The sequence below is a fragment of the Triticum urartu genome, chromosome 7 (genome assembly GCF_003073215.2).
Source record: "Triticum urartu cultivar G1812 chromosome 7, Tu2.1, whole genome shotgun sequence".
NCBI lineage: Eukaryota > Viridiplantae > Streptophyta > Magnoliopsida > Poales > Poaceae > Triticum > Triticum urartu.
In genome coordinates this window covers 110,635,756-110,649,309 of record NC_053028.1, presented here as the reverse complement: position 1 = coordinate 110,649,309, position 13,554 = coordinate 110,635,756, and the positions used below count along the sequence as shown (strand labels likewise).

Below are 13,554 nucleotides of genomic sequence, written 5' to 3'. Positions count from 1 at the left end.
CTGGTCTGCTCACTATAGCGTTGCTAGTCCTACTAATTAATCTCTGCTGTTGATGGAGCTGACCGACAGGAGATGACACCCGTAGCTACTTAACTAGAGCATGAAATCACCTGTAGTGGAATCCACGCACAGCGAAAGGAGCCTTGTCGAGGATGCATGCATGCTCGGTGGTTCGTACGCATGCATGCAAAAGATAACTGGGCTTTGTTTGTTTTTTTCTCTTCGTGGAAAGATAGCTGGGCTTTACGGTCACATGCAAGGATTCCCGCGCTTGATAAGCTGCTTGATCGCCGCGCACGTCCGAGGATTTCGTACACATGGTCGACAGTGCTGATCGATGGAAGATCATGCATGCTCCAACAACAGAGCGCGGAGGGTTAATCATTGGTTAATTATGAGAGTGTCATGGCAAAGCATGAATACACGAATGAGCCGTGCATTTGGACATGATGGATTAGACAATAAGCTATCTCTGGTCCAGTGGATGCAGAGCAGGCGGCCGGCAAGGCATGTGCAGGAGCCAGGAAGGCTCGCCAGTAACGCCATGTGCCGAGCGCGTGTGTTTATATATATACGCCGAGTGGCAAGAAGTGCCGTTGCATTGCATACACGAGACCTACGCCAACGGGCCGAACCCAAACAGATGCGCGCTTTATCCGTTTTTTGTCTGTTTGAGTCGGTCAGGCGAACGCCGGCATCCGTATTTTAAAATGGGTCGGCTTGACCGCCCAACGGGGAGGCCGACCCAAATGTGGCGACGTGGAAAAAAAACAAATTACGCGAAAATAAATATAACTAAACATAAAAGTGGCCGGTCAAACGCCGGCCAAAGTCCACCTACATCTAATAAACATTAAATAAAAACATTAAAAAAGTCTGCGCCCGCCTGCTGCCGCCCCACACGCTGCCCTAGACGTCGTCGCCTTTGCCCTTGCCCTTGCCCTCGACGTCGCCGTCGTCGGTGAGGTCGATGAAGACCGGAGCAGGACCAGCCCACCCGAACGCCGCCTGGTACGCTGCCAGGGCAGCCTCCTCCGGCGTCTGCTGGGGCGGCGGCATTGCGGCAAGCCGCGCGCGCTCCTCCTCCTCCTCGTCGAGCCGGAGCGCCTCCGCGTCGCATTGGAGCATGGCCTCGTAGCGCAACTGCTCCTCGCCGTCGCCCTGCTCCTGGCGGAGCCAGTGCTCCTTCCATCGCTCGAGGTGGGCCGCCTCTTCCTCCGGCGTCACGGCGAAGTAGACGGGAGGCGCGCTCACCCACTCGCGGTACTGACCCGTCCACGAGTAGGCCTCCTCCGGCCAAGTGGGTGGAGGTGGGGAGCGCTTACGCGACGGCTCCGGCTCCGGCTTGGGCTGTATGGGCGGCGACGGCGGAGGCGGCGGCACGAAGAGCGGGGTGTGGACGGAGTCCCCCGCCGCCGACAGGGCAAGGGCTTGCTTCAACCCATCCCAGTGCGCATCCTCCTCGATGCGGCTAGCCTCCAGCGCGTGCTGCGGGGCCTCCTCGAGGGCGGCTTGGTACTCCGCCTCCGCCTCCATGTCCTCCGGCTCTACCTGCGGGGGCGGCGGTGGGAACGGCGGCGGGACGGTGTCGACACCCGAGCGCCGTTGCTCCTCGTGTTCGAGGGCGAACCAAGCCTCCCAGTTAGGAGAGTCGGCGGCGTACTCGGGCAGCCCACGCTGCTCCGGTGTGAGCAGCGCACGGCGCCGACGCACCTCGTCGTCGTGCGCCTGCTGGGTCCACGGAACCGCCGGCACCGGGATCCGGTTTGGATCCAAATGCCAATGGTGCGGCAGCGTCACGTCGGGGTAGGGGAGGGGCTGCCTGTACTCCTAGTGCCACCGCGCTTTGGTGCACCGGAATGTGCAGGCACCGGCGTCCAGGGCTGAAACGCGCCGGCGGTGGAGGAGGAGGGGGAGGGGGAGCACGGGATGACGAGGCACCGGGGGTGCCCTTCCCCTTGCCATTGCTTTTGCCGAAGAGGCCCATGGCGCGAGCTAGGGTTTGCGGTCGCCGGCGAGGAAGCAAAGGAAGTGGTGGGGGGCCAGATGTGGATGGGAGAAGTGGATGAGGCCGACCCCGCCGCACGCGTGGTTAAAAAGGACGCGCACACTGGCTGACGCGTGGGCCCGCTGTCAGTGGTCGTCATAAATAAGACGACCGGTGGCGGTTGGGTGGCCGCCAGGTGGAGACGCAGCAGACGGCGAGAAGACGCGCGGCGCGTCCGCTTCGCGTCCGCGCCGACGCATTCCAGGCGCAATTTTGGGCCGGAAATGGGTCGGTGCGGACGCCGGGCGGACACGATTTGAGTTTGGGTCGGCGCGTTGGGCCGCCACTTTTGTCCACGCCGACCCAAACGGATGCGGGCGGACGAAATGGGTCGCCCCATTGGAGTTGCTCTGATTAGTCTATATTGTTGGAATTTTGCTAGTAGGCCTTTGGCCCAAAGCCCAACTAAAATTCTGAAATTCTCTTGGCCCATTCATGCACACATGTGAGTGGAGTGAGTGAGGCTAAAGTTTAGTCCCACCCCGAAAGTTGAGAGAGAGTTGCACCTCTTTATAAGGTGAGCTCTTCTACCACTTGTATGAGCATGAGAAGAGAAGACCTACACGCGCGCTCCTCCTCCTCGCTCGCCTCGCCACGCCTCGTCACGACGCGCCGCGGGTTGCGGGATTGAGCCGAGCCGAGGACAGAGCTATGCAAGTTGTCTATATTTTTGCTGCTCGGGAAAATTAATGAGTCATTAATTAGTAATTAACGGACGTGTTAATTACTGAACCGTTTCCGATTCTTTTGGATCGTGACGACTCAGACGTGGTGTTTATTCCCACGACCTACCCGGCCCGCACTATATAGTCAGGCAGACGTCTACCCTAGCCGCAGCCGCTTCGTGTGGTTTCTCACCACCGTTCTAGATCATTGCGCCGCCAAGCAAGTCTTTTTCATCCCTCCTTCCGGTGTGCACCGCGAGAAGGGACAGCAGGCCTCCGGAACCCCGCCTCTCATGATCCTGTACGGGAGAGGGGCGATCAGGTTTTTGGGGAGCGCACTCGCGCGACTGCTGGCAACGACGACTTCGTGAACGACGACTTCTTCCCCGACCTCGGCAACCTCATCCTCGACGACATGGGCGACAACGTCAACGCCGGCGGTGCTGCACCCGCTGCACCGTATGTGATTCTATCCTTCCAGTTCGAGATCGTGGTAGAATTCATGTTTCTAGTATGTGCCCTAGATGTGATATGTTCATCTGCTATGCTAGTTCGCATGATTAGTTTAATCTCTGCTGCTGTGGTCATGATTTATCTTCTGTTTATTCGGATTAAATCTCGTAGTAATTTGCTCATATTTCCAACAATCCAAAAACCTGAATATAGGCAATTTACTCCGAGTGGTTTTGCTGCGCATTTGAAGCCGCCTGCCTTTAAGGGGGCGCAATATAAGAGGTGGCGCACGAGAGCACTCTACTGGTTTCAGACCATGGGCTGCTATGATGCCACCAAGGGCAAGCCTGAGGGCGATCTTAATCCAGCACAGTTGGAAGCTTTTGAGAAGATCGATACCCTCTTTAAAGACGCTCTTCTGAGTGTTCTTGATGACTCCATTGTGGATTCGTATATGTCGTTTGACAACGGCAAGGACATGTGGGCTGCGCTCGAGGCCAAGTTTGGTGCCTCGGACACCGACAGCGAGTTGTACGTCATGGAGCAATTCTATGACTACAAGATGACTGATGAGCGCCCTGTTGTACAGTAGGCTCATGAGATACAGTCGCTCGCAAAAGAACTTGAGTACTTCAAGTGTGTGTTGCCGGACAAATTTGTTGCCGGAGGCATCATTGCCAAGCTTCCACCTTCATGGAACAATTTTTCTACTTCCCTGAAACACAAGAGACAGGAGTTTTTCGTTGCGGATCTCATTGGTACTCTTGATGTTGAAGAGAAGGCGAGAGCAAAGGACACACGTGCTGGAGTTGCTGAGGGAGGTTCTAGTGCCCACATGGTACAGAAGAAGAACTCCCAGCCCAACAAGTTCAAAAACAACAAGAACAAAACTCAGGGCAAAGGCAAGTTTGATACAAAGAACAAGCCATCACATTCTACCAACTTCAAGAAGAATTCTCATAAGAAGGGGAAGGGACTTTGCCATGTCTGCGGTGATCCTAATCACTGGGCTCCGAAGTGTCCTAACCGCTTTGAGGAGCGCGAACATGAGAAGAGCGGCAAGTCCGCTAATGTTGTCATCGGTGATACTGATATGAAGGAATCAGGGTACGGTATTTTTCCGACCATCCTTTCAGTATTTCAATCCCCTGATTGGTTAATTGACACCGGTGCCAATGTACATGTTTGTGCTGACGCCTCCATGTTTTCTTCTTACCAGGCAACAAGAACTTCACCCGTGCTGATGGGGAACGGGTCACATGCCATCGTTCGAGGTGTTGGTACGGTCGATCTGAAGTTTACTTCAGGGAAGACTGTGCGTCTGAAGAACGTTCATCATGTGCCGTCCATCAATAAAAATCTCATTAGCGGTTCCCGTTTATGTCGAGATGGTTTTAAGTTGGTTTTCGAATCCAATAAAGTTATAATTTCTAAGTGTGGACAATTTGTTGGAAAAGGCTATGAGTGCGGAGGCTTGTTCCGTCTATCTTTGTCAGATATTTGCACTAAAGTTATTAATAATGTTTGCCACAATAATGAGTCTGATATTTGGCATTCACGACTTTGTCATATTAACTTTGGTTGCATGACGCGGCTAGCCAATATGAATTTAATTCTGAAAATCTCTACTGTCAAAGGCTCTAAGTGCCAAGTATGTGTGCAAGCTAAGCAACCTCGCAAGTCCCATAAGACTGCAGAGGCAAGAGACTTGGCGCCACTAGAGCTTATACATTCTGATCTTTGTGATCGATGAATGGCGTGTTGACAAAAGGTGGAAAGAGATACTTCATGACGTTGATTGATGACTCCACTAGATATTGTTATGTGTATCTTCTGAAATCAAAAGATGAGGCTTTGACTTTCTTTAAAAACTATAAAGTTGAGGCAGAGAACCAACTTGATCGGAAAATTAAACGGCTTAGGTCCGATCATGGTGGAGAGTATTTTTCCAATGAATTTGATCTGTTTTGTGCGGAACATGGTATAATCCATGAGAGGACGCCTCCCTACTCACCCCAGTCAAATGGGGTAGCCGAAAGAAAGAACCGAACTCTAACTGATATGGTTAACACCATGTTAGACACTTCGGGTCTATCCAAGGAATGGTGGGGGGAGGCGCTAATGACTGCATGTCATGTCCTAAACCGAGTTCCCACAAAGCATAATACCATGACTCCATTTGAGGAATGGGAAAGGAAAAGGTTGAAACTCTCTTACCTACGTACTTGGGGTTGTTTGGCGAAAGTCAATATACCAATTCCCAAGAAGCGCAGGCTTGGACCAAAAACCGTGGATTGTGTTCTTCTGGGCTATGCTTTTCATAGCATCGGCTATAGATTTTTGATAATAAAATCTGAGGTATCCAACATGCATGTTGGTACGATTATGGAATCAAATGATGCAACTTTCTTTGAGGACATATTTCCTATGAAGGATATGTCGAGTTCATCAAATCAGGAGATACCTACTCCATCTAGTGAGGAATTCACTGTAATTCCTGAACCCACCATTGCGATGGAACACGTTGAGAATCCTGTTGAGGGTGACAATGGAACTCCTGTGAGGAGTAAGAGACAGAGGACTGCAAAGTCTTTTGGTGATGATTTCATTGTGTACCTCATGGATGACACACCCAGGACTATTTCAGAAGCCTATGCATCTCCTGATGCTGACTACTGTAAGGAAGCTGTACGTAGCGAGATGGATTCCATCTTAGCTAACGGTACCTGGGAGATCACTGACCGTCCTTATGGGTGCAAACCTGTAGGATGTAAGTGGGTGTTCAAGAAGAAGCTTAGACCTGATGGTACGATTGAAAAGTACAAGGCACGGCTTGTGGCCAAGGGTTATACCCAGAAAGAAGGTGAAGACTTCTTTGATACTTACTCACCCGTGGCTAGACTGACCACAATTCGGATGCTACTATCACTGGCTACCTCACATGGTCTTCTCGTTCATCAAATGGACGTTAAGACGGCTTTCCTCAATGGAGAGTTGAAGGAGGAAATTTACATGGATCAGCCAGATGGTTTTGTAGTACCTGGTCAGGAAGGAAAGGTGTGCAAGTTATTAAAGTCTTTATATGGCCTTAAACAAGCTCATAAGGAGTGGCATGAGAAGTTCGAAAGAACATTAACTGCTGCCGGCTTTGTAGTAAACGATGGTGACAAGTGCGTGTACTATCGCTATGGTGGGGGCGAAGGAGTTATTCTTTGTCTGTATGTCGACGACATATTGATCTTTGGAACCAAACTTGATTTAATCAAGGAGGTTAAGGATTTCTTATCTCGCTGTTTTAAGATGAAGGAGCTAGGAGTAGCTGATGTTATCTTAAACATCAAGCTGTTGAGAGATGAGAATGGTGGGATCACACTGCTTCAGTCTCATTATGTGGAAAAGGTCTTGAGTCGTTTCGGGTATAGCGACTGCACGCCTTCTCCAACTCCATATGATGCTAGTGTGTTGCTTCGAAAAAATCAACAGATTGGTAGAGATCAACTGAGGTATTCTCAAATTATTGGCTCGCTTATGTATTTGGCGAGTGCCACGAGGCCTGACATCTCTTTTGCTGTGAGCAAGCTGAGTCGGTTTGTGTCAAAATCGGGAGATGATCATTGGCATGCGCTTGAGAGAGTTATGCGCTATTTGAAAGGCACCGCGAGCTATGGGATTCACTACACCGGGTATCCAAGGGTACTGGAGGGTTATAGTGACTCAGACTGGATATCTGATGCTGATGAGATTAAGGCCACAAGTGGTTATATTTTTACACTTGGTGGTGGCGCTGTTTCCTGAAAGTCTTGCAAGAAGACCATCTTAACGAGGTCAACTATGGAAGCAGAACTCACAGCATTAGACACTGCCACTGTTGAAGCAGAGTGGCTTCGTGAACTCTTGATGGACTTACCTATGGTTGAAAAACCAATACCCCCTATCCTGATGAACCGTGATAATCAAACTGTGATCGTCAAGATAAACAGTTCTAAGGACAATATGAAGTCCTCAAGGCATGTGAAGAGGAGACTAAAATCTGTCAGAAAATTGAGGAACTCCGTAGTTATTACGTTGGATTATATCCAAACGTCGAAAAACTTGGCAGATCCCTTCACAAAGGGTCTATCACGTAATGTGATAGATAATGCATCGATGGAGATGGGTTTGAGACCCACCGCATGAGTTGTCCATAGTGGTAACCCACTCTATGTGATCGGAGATCCCGTGAAGTAGAAGTGGGAGACAAGCTGTTGGTCAGCTGGGAGGAGAGTATCCCTATATTAACTATCTCACTCCGTGAAGATGCAATACTCTCCTGATCTGCATGGCAGGTTGATACTTATCTTAATGTGTTTCAAGTGGCTTATTCGGGTAAGCAGAGATGTTGTCCTGCAGAACATCTTCTGAGGAACACACCTATATGAACTTGATTGTTAACGTCGCAGTCTGTGAGAATTGGGTGTTCTCTAATAAATTCATGAAAAGGCCCTGGAGTATGACGTATATGCTCCACCCCCGGGGAAGCCTTGCGGCAACCAAGTATCGGTCAAGAATTTGTGTGAAACTAGTCTCGCAGAAAACTTGTAGTTTAAGGCATAGTCTACTATTCAAGTTGTGATCTAGTGTAACATAAATCTCTAAGTGGAAATTCAACTTCACAGTCTCCACTAAGCACCAGTATATAAACAATATTTTGGAACTAAATGATGAGATGTGCCAATGAGACTTTATGGGGGGTTGTTGGAATTTTGCTAGTAGGCCTTTGGCCCAAAGCCCAACTAAAATTCTGAAATTCTCTTGGCCCATTCATGCACACATGTGAGTGGAGTGAGTGAGGCTAAAGTTTAGTCCCACCCCGGAAGTTGAGAGAGAGTTGCACCTCTTTATAAGGTGAGCTCTTCTACCACTTGTATGAGCATGAGAAGAGAAGACCTACACGCGCGCTCCTCCTCCTCGCTCGCCAAGCGCACTCGCGCGACTGCTGGCAGCGACGACTTCGCGAACGATGACTTCTTCCCCGACCTCAACACCGGCGGTGCTGCACCCGCTGCACCGTATGTGATTCTATCCTTCCAGTTCGAGATCGTGGTAGAATTCATATTTTTAGTATGTGCCCTAGATGTGATATGTTCATCTGCTATGCTAGTTCGCTTGATTAGTTTAATCTCTACTACTGTGGTCATGATTTATTTTTTATTTATTCGGATTAAATCTCGTAGTAATTTGCTCATATTTTCAACATATATATTCGTACGTATCCAGCCAGGATCGGTCCAGCTACTAGCTGTGCGGCACCACATGTACAGTACAACGTACACACACAACCGACCGACTAGCTAAGTATACTACCTAGCCTGCTGTGTTGCCGGCCGTGAGCCGTCCGTTGGTGCCTGCTGATGGATGTACGTACGCGTGTGCCGTACTGCGCTTTATAAACGTACAGTGCCTCTCACCTTTTTCTATGGACCTCGCCTGCCGACGAGGCTTCACGTGCAGGTCACCAGTGTTATCACAAACTAGCCATGGGACCATCCACACACGGCCGCGCAAATGATTAAGTAAACTTGCCCAATTTGGATGCACTAAGTACACTAGCTAGTACCCCTAGTAGAGTAGTACGTACAATACATGTAGCGTGTTACTACTGTCGTACGCGATACACTCACGCTGTCACGCACGCAAAGGGGCCGGCTAAGCCGGCCAGCTCGTCGATCTAACTGCGCTGCTGCGAGATGAAGAAACCAGACCCAGCTATGCATAGGTTTTTCGTTTAAAGCTCGTGTGGGTCCTATTGGTCGGACGGATAACCGAATTTGTTGGCAGACAGAGAAGTGTCTTTTGAGCCGCAACGAATTCGAGCCTGCCGGCAGGTCATCGGCGGGATCTCCTCGACCACTGGAGGTGGAAGGGTCTCTGAAAAGTGAAAACCCGTACCACCAACGCCGTTTTTTTTTTGAGATAACCAACGCCGTTGTTGACCAGGCGGGCCTCAGACGGTGGCCCTTTGGGTTTGGCGGGCTCCTGTGTCTCCAACCACCATGCCACCCATCTATCTCTCTTTTGTCTCAAAAAAAAACTTATCTCTCTCTTGTCTCAGAGAAAAAACTACTGTATATATCTCTCTCAAAAACAAAAAAATACCCATTCCACCTCGAGCAACTGCGGTTGGGCCCCGACAAGTACACAGAGCAGTGAGTGGATGGGCAGTGGACCGCGCGAGCTAACTCGTTTGGGGTCCTCCTCCATTTTGCTCCAAAAGAAAATCGAGGGGTCCTCCTCGACCCTGTCTGCGCTAACACTGGCGTTGGCATTTAGGCCTCGTTTGGTTGCACGGGATCCCGGAGGGAACCCCGCTTATTCCCCGGGCGAGAAAAGCACGGGCCCGATCGAGCCGGGGAAATCAAGCGCGATGTTTGGACAGATTCGTTGGGGAGGTATCCCTGCCCTACCCGCGTCGTTTCCCTGGGGAAACGTTCCACGCCTCCAGGGGTCGGGGAGAGAAGCCACGGCTCGAGCGAGACCGCGAGCGCAGCGACCGAAAGGCGACGACGGCCAAGATCCAGTCCTTCGCCTCCGAGTTTCTCCGGCAGCGACCGGAAAGACGGACCGCCCCCTCCCTCCGGTGCTCCGCCTGCATGCTCCGCCCACCAGCGACCGCGACGGCCGTGGTCGTCACCCTCCTCCTTCCCCAGATCTACCCTCCTCCTCGAAGTTCCTGCCCCTCCGGTGACGGCAACGGCGACGGTTCCACGGTCAACTTCCACCTACTTCCACTAAGGTTAGCCCCGCTCCTCTTCCACCTCGTATTTTTTTCTCCAATCCATCAACTCACCGTCCATGCACTAATGCCTGAACTTGCTGGTCAGATCCAAGAACTCGAGCCTTCTCTTCTTCTAAATAATTCCACATGCCGGAGACAAAATTTACTTCATTGGTTAATAAGAATCCATCTCATATATTCCTGTATTGTTCCTTTCTGAAAGGGGGAAAAGCATAAGTCAGAGTAAATTACTGTACTAGTCAAGACAACTAATTTTCATACAAGGGCACCAATGCACAAGCAGTGTCAATGTCAGAGTGTACTTTATTTCAAAGATGATTGGAGCAACCGTTGATCGGTTCAGCAGCAGTTGACATCTAATCAAATCACAATTAATAGACTCGTAGGCAAAATATTGGAGACCTAGTGTAAAATCAATTCATTAGGAGCATAATCGTATAGACAATTATCAGATAGGAGTAGTATCAATTACAGTATTATAATGCATGGTTGTATCATAACTAATACACTATAATCATGCATTTCACTTACATGCACACAAAGAGCTCCACAACTAGCATTTTAGAAAGATTAAATTCATATATTGATCTGTATATAATTGCCTATAATTTGCATTTCGCACATGTTGGCTCATATTTTTCTCAGCTAGCTCATATATTCATCACAACACTAACACACGTCTTGCTTTTTTCTTATTGCAGAGGCTGTCTAGGTGCTGTTTTGGTGTTTCCCGTGGTGCACATGTGTGCTGCCTTTCCTACAGTATGTGTTTTCATGTGTTTTTGCGCAAACTTTTGTATCCTGAACTGATAAGTATTTGATTGTGTGCCACATGCAGGTGCTCTGAACCTCTGACATTAGCAAATGATTTGCTTTATCCGAAAATGCTAGGTGGTGGCGGCGGCGTTGTGTTCAGTGGCTAAGTGCATTTTGGTTCGTTGGTCATTGAAAATATTTCACCTGATGAAAGGTATATGACAGCCATCCCTGGATGCCTTCTCCTTAATTTGTCACACAATCATAAGATGTGATGTGAGGAAGCTTAAATTTATTTATTGGTATAAATTGATCGACTAGTCAGCAAGAGATTTGGTTGGTGATGTTATTTTTCTGGCTGTCTAGTTAGACGGCATTGACTCGCAGACCTTGATTAAGCAAGAAACACAACGCATGGATAGTACTCCCAGCTTGCCAAGTGCCAATTAGTAACAACAAACTTACTCATCAGGAAAATAACTTGTTACAACTCCTTATGGACTCCTACTAGTAATTTTGTATGTGTTGCTGAATTTGCCGGGACACTCAAACACCTTGATATTTCTTTACTTTCTTTTCTTTGTTGCTTCAGTTAGAATATGCTATCATTCAAGTGACCTTCTAGCAATCTGGTTGACAAATGACAAACCTTTTTAGTTTCGACATCGGTTTCACGGGATGACACACTAGAGTAAAGACTAGCTACCTGCTAGGACGACAGTTTTACACCAATGTTAATTTTCCTTTCTTGCGAATAATTGCAGGGTCTTGCTTAAGCAAGAGAAAGTACTGCCAAGTATCAACTAGCTAGTTACAGATTCACTCATCAGGGAAGTAACTTGTAACAGCAGTGGAGTGCGGGCATGTGCCATATATCTATTAGTAATTTAGTACTTTCATCGTGCTTGTGCTAGCTCCAGGTTTGAATCTTCCTTAGCACACTATTTTTAGAAGTGATGCTTACTGTTGGTTAGGGTCTTCTGAAGAACAATAACAATTTTTTATATTTGTTGCACAAGTTCTGCTATGCATTCATTTACACTTACGACACTGCCGGAGAATACATTGTTTGTGAATTGTTTGTTAGACTGCCTTACATCCTTTTATAGATAGACGCCTTTAATTCTCTGCACTAAAAAGTCCATGTTTGTTTTGTCCTTACTTTCCCCATTATACATTTTTTGTCCCCATTTTTACTAATTTTGGAATTATATATTGACGGGAAGCTTGACAATAATGATCTATTGCTTATCATCTTCCTTTCTTCTGTCCTTACTTATTTAGTAATTATTACTGAAATGTATGACACAATAACCAGAAATAGAAGTTAGTATTCTGGCTCTTATCTTTTTTTCTCAACAAGTTCTGCTGATTGTTATTAAAAATCTAAGCTATAGTCATCATGTGCTCATGTAATTGTTACAATTCTCAGTTGGATACATGGTGCTAACTTCCTTTTTTTGTAGTTCAACGAACATCGAGTTGTGGTACCTGATGTAGATGCGGAGTGGAGAAAAGACCTGAGTAGGACTATTGATTTTCACCTTGCAGCCCATCCTATTCGAAAGTGTCTATGCCTCGGACATGACAATTTGATAATTCAGAATTTTTGTAGTGAACAAACTTAAACAATGATGCATCAATGCCAATTGTATTGATTGCTTTTATGTTGGAACACAAAAAAAGGTTTAGCTCACCGCTTAATCGGAATGAAATGCGGACCGATGGGTATTTGAACCTTGGTGAAGTGATGGATATCAGTTGTATTTTTTAATAAAATTATAGTTTACATGAATTCTGAATTTTTTGTATGTGTCTGTTTCATTGTAAAATTATTTGTGCAGTTTTTATCTTTGATCTTTTTTTTTCTAATTATCTTTGATCTGTTGTGTTATATCTGTATGTTTTACGTGAGGGGTTTCTTTCCCTCCCTTGTTGCCATTTGGGCACATGGGGTAGTGGGACCATTTCCCCCGTGGTGGGAGGGATTCATATGCACACGAAGATCTCCCCCTAGGGGCCTATTTCCCTGGATCTTTTCAGCCCAACAACCAAATGAAGCCTTAGAGAGTAGGGCTGGGCCTTTTGGAGTCCGGCTGGGTTCAGGCCCTCTCTAGCGGCTTAGCCAGGTCCAGTAGGTTCATGCATGGCAGCACGATTAGACGATGAGTACGTACCTACGAGCTGCGCCGCACTTGCACGCATGGTTTCTTCTTCGTTATGGACGCTGTTGCATAGATTCATCCGGACTGCTGGAGCTAGTGCTGAAATCTCACGTCTTGTCGGGGGCCGTCCACATCAACCTGGGCATGGATGGGCGTGGCCGTCGCGCTTCCATTCCATGTGGTGGGACGTGCGGAGAGCCGAAGCTCGGTTTGATTTTCCGCTGTGGAATTCTTAAGCACTCCTTTTTAGATGGAAGGCATATAGCCGACTTCAAATTAATGAAGCCAACAACCGGCTAGGATACAAGGTGCGGAAAATAACAGAAAAATTGCAGACAACGATCATCTATGGCCGGAGCTACAGAAGCTGGCCAAAGAGTGAAAATGCCAACACAAGAGGGAAAAACAACCATGCCGTGGGAGAGCACCATGCTGACCAGAACAGCAGGACGGGGAGTTCGCGGAACACGAACGAGCAACAAAGAGGAGGATCGAGCCTTGTAGGATGAAACCATTGGCTCTGCCACAATCCAATCGCCCCATTGCCGGAGGGGAGACCACTACCCCCCTACATCTAGCACAGGGATGCCGTTCAACGACCGGGAAGCACGAGCACAGCAGTGCATGCAACCGCCGCTGAAGGGTAACAAGACTCAAACCCTCCGCTTCCACCGATGTCGGGCATCGATCCGG

General features: G+C 48.3%; 1 long non-coding RNA gene across 3 annotated transcripts; it reads left to right on the top strand.

Moving 5' to 3' along the window:
- Window positions 1-9,479: 9,479 nt before the first annotated feature.
- On the top strand, window positions 9,480-12,491 carry LOC125525085. Of its 3 annotated transcripts, XR_007291142.1 has the most exons (5): window positions 9,480-9,937; window positions 10,642-10,702; window positions 10,779-10,910; window positions 11,461-11,616; window positions 12,163-12,491. It is a non-coding gene; the product is annotated as an uncharacterized LOC125525085 (long non-coding RNA). The 3 variants fall into 3 exon arrangements; XR_007291140.1 differs by having other exon boundaries at window positions 9,487-9,937; window positions 11,461-12,491; XR_007291141.1 differs by lacking the exon at window positions 11,461-11,616 and having other exon boundaries at window positions 9,493-9,937.
- Window positions 12,492-13,554: the final 1,063 nt, after the last annotated feature.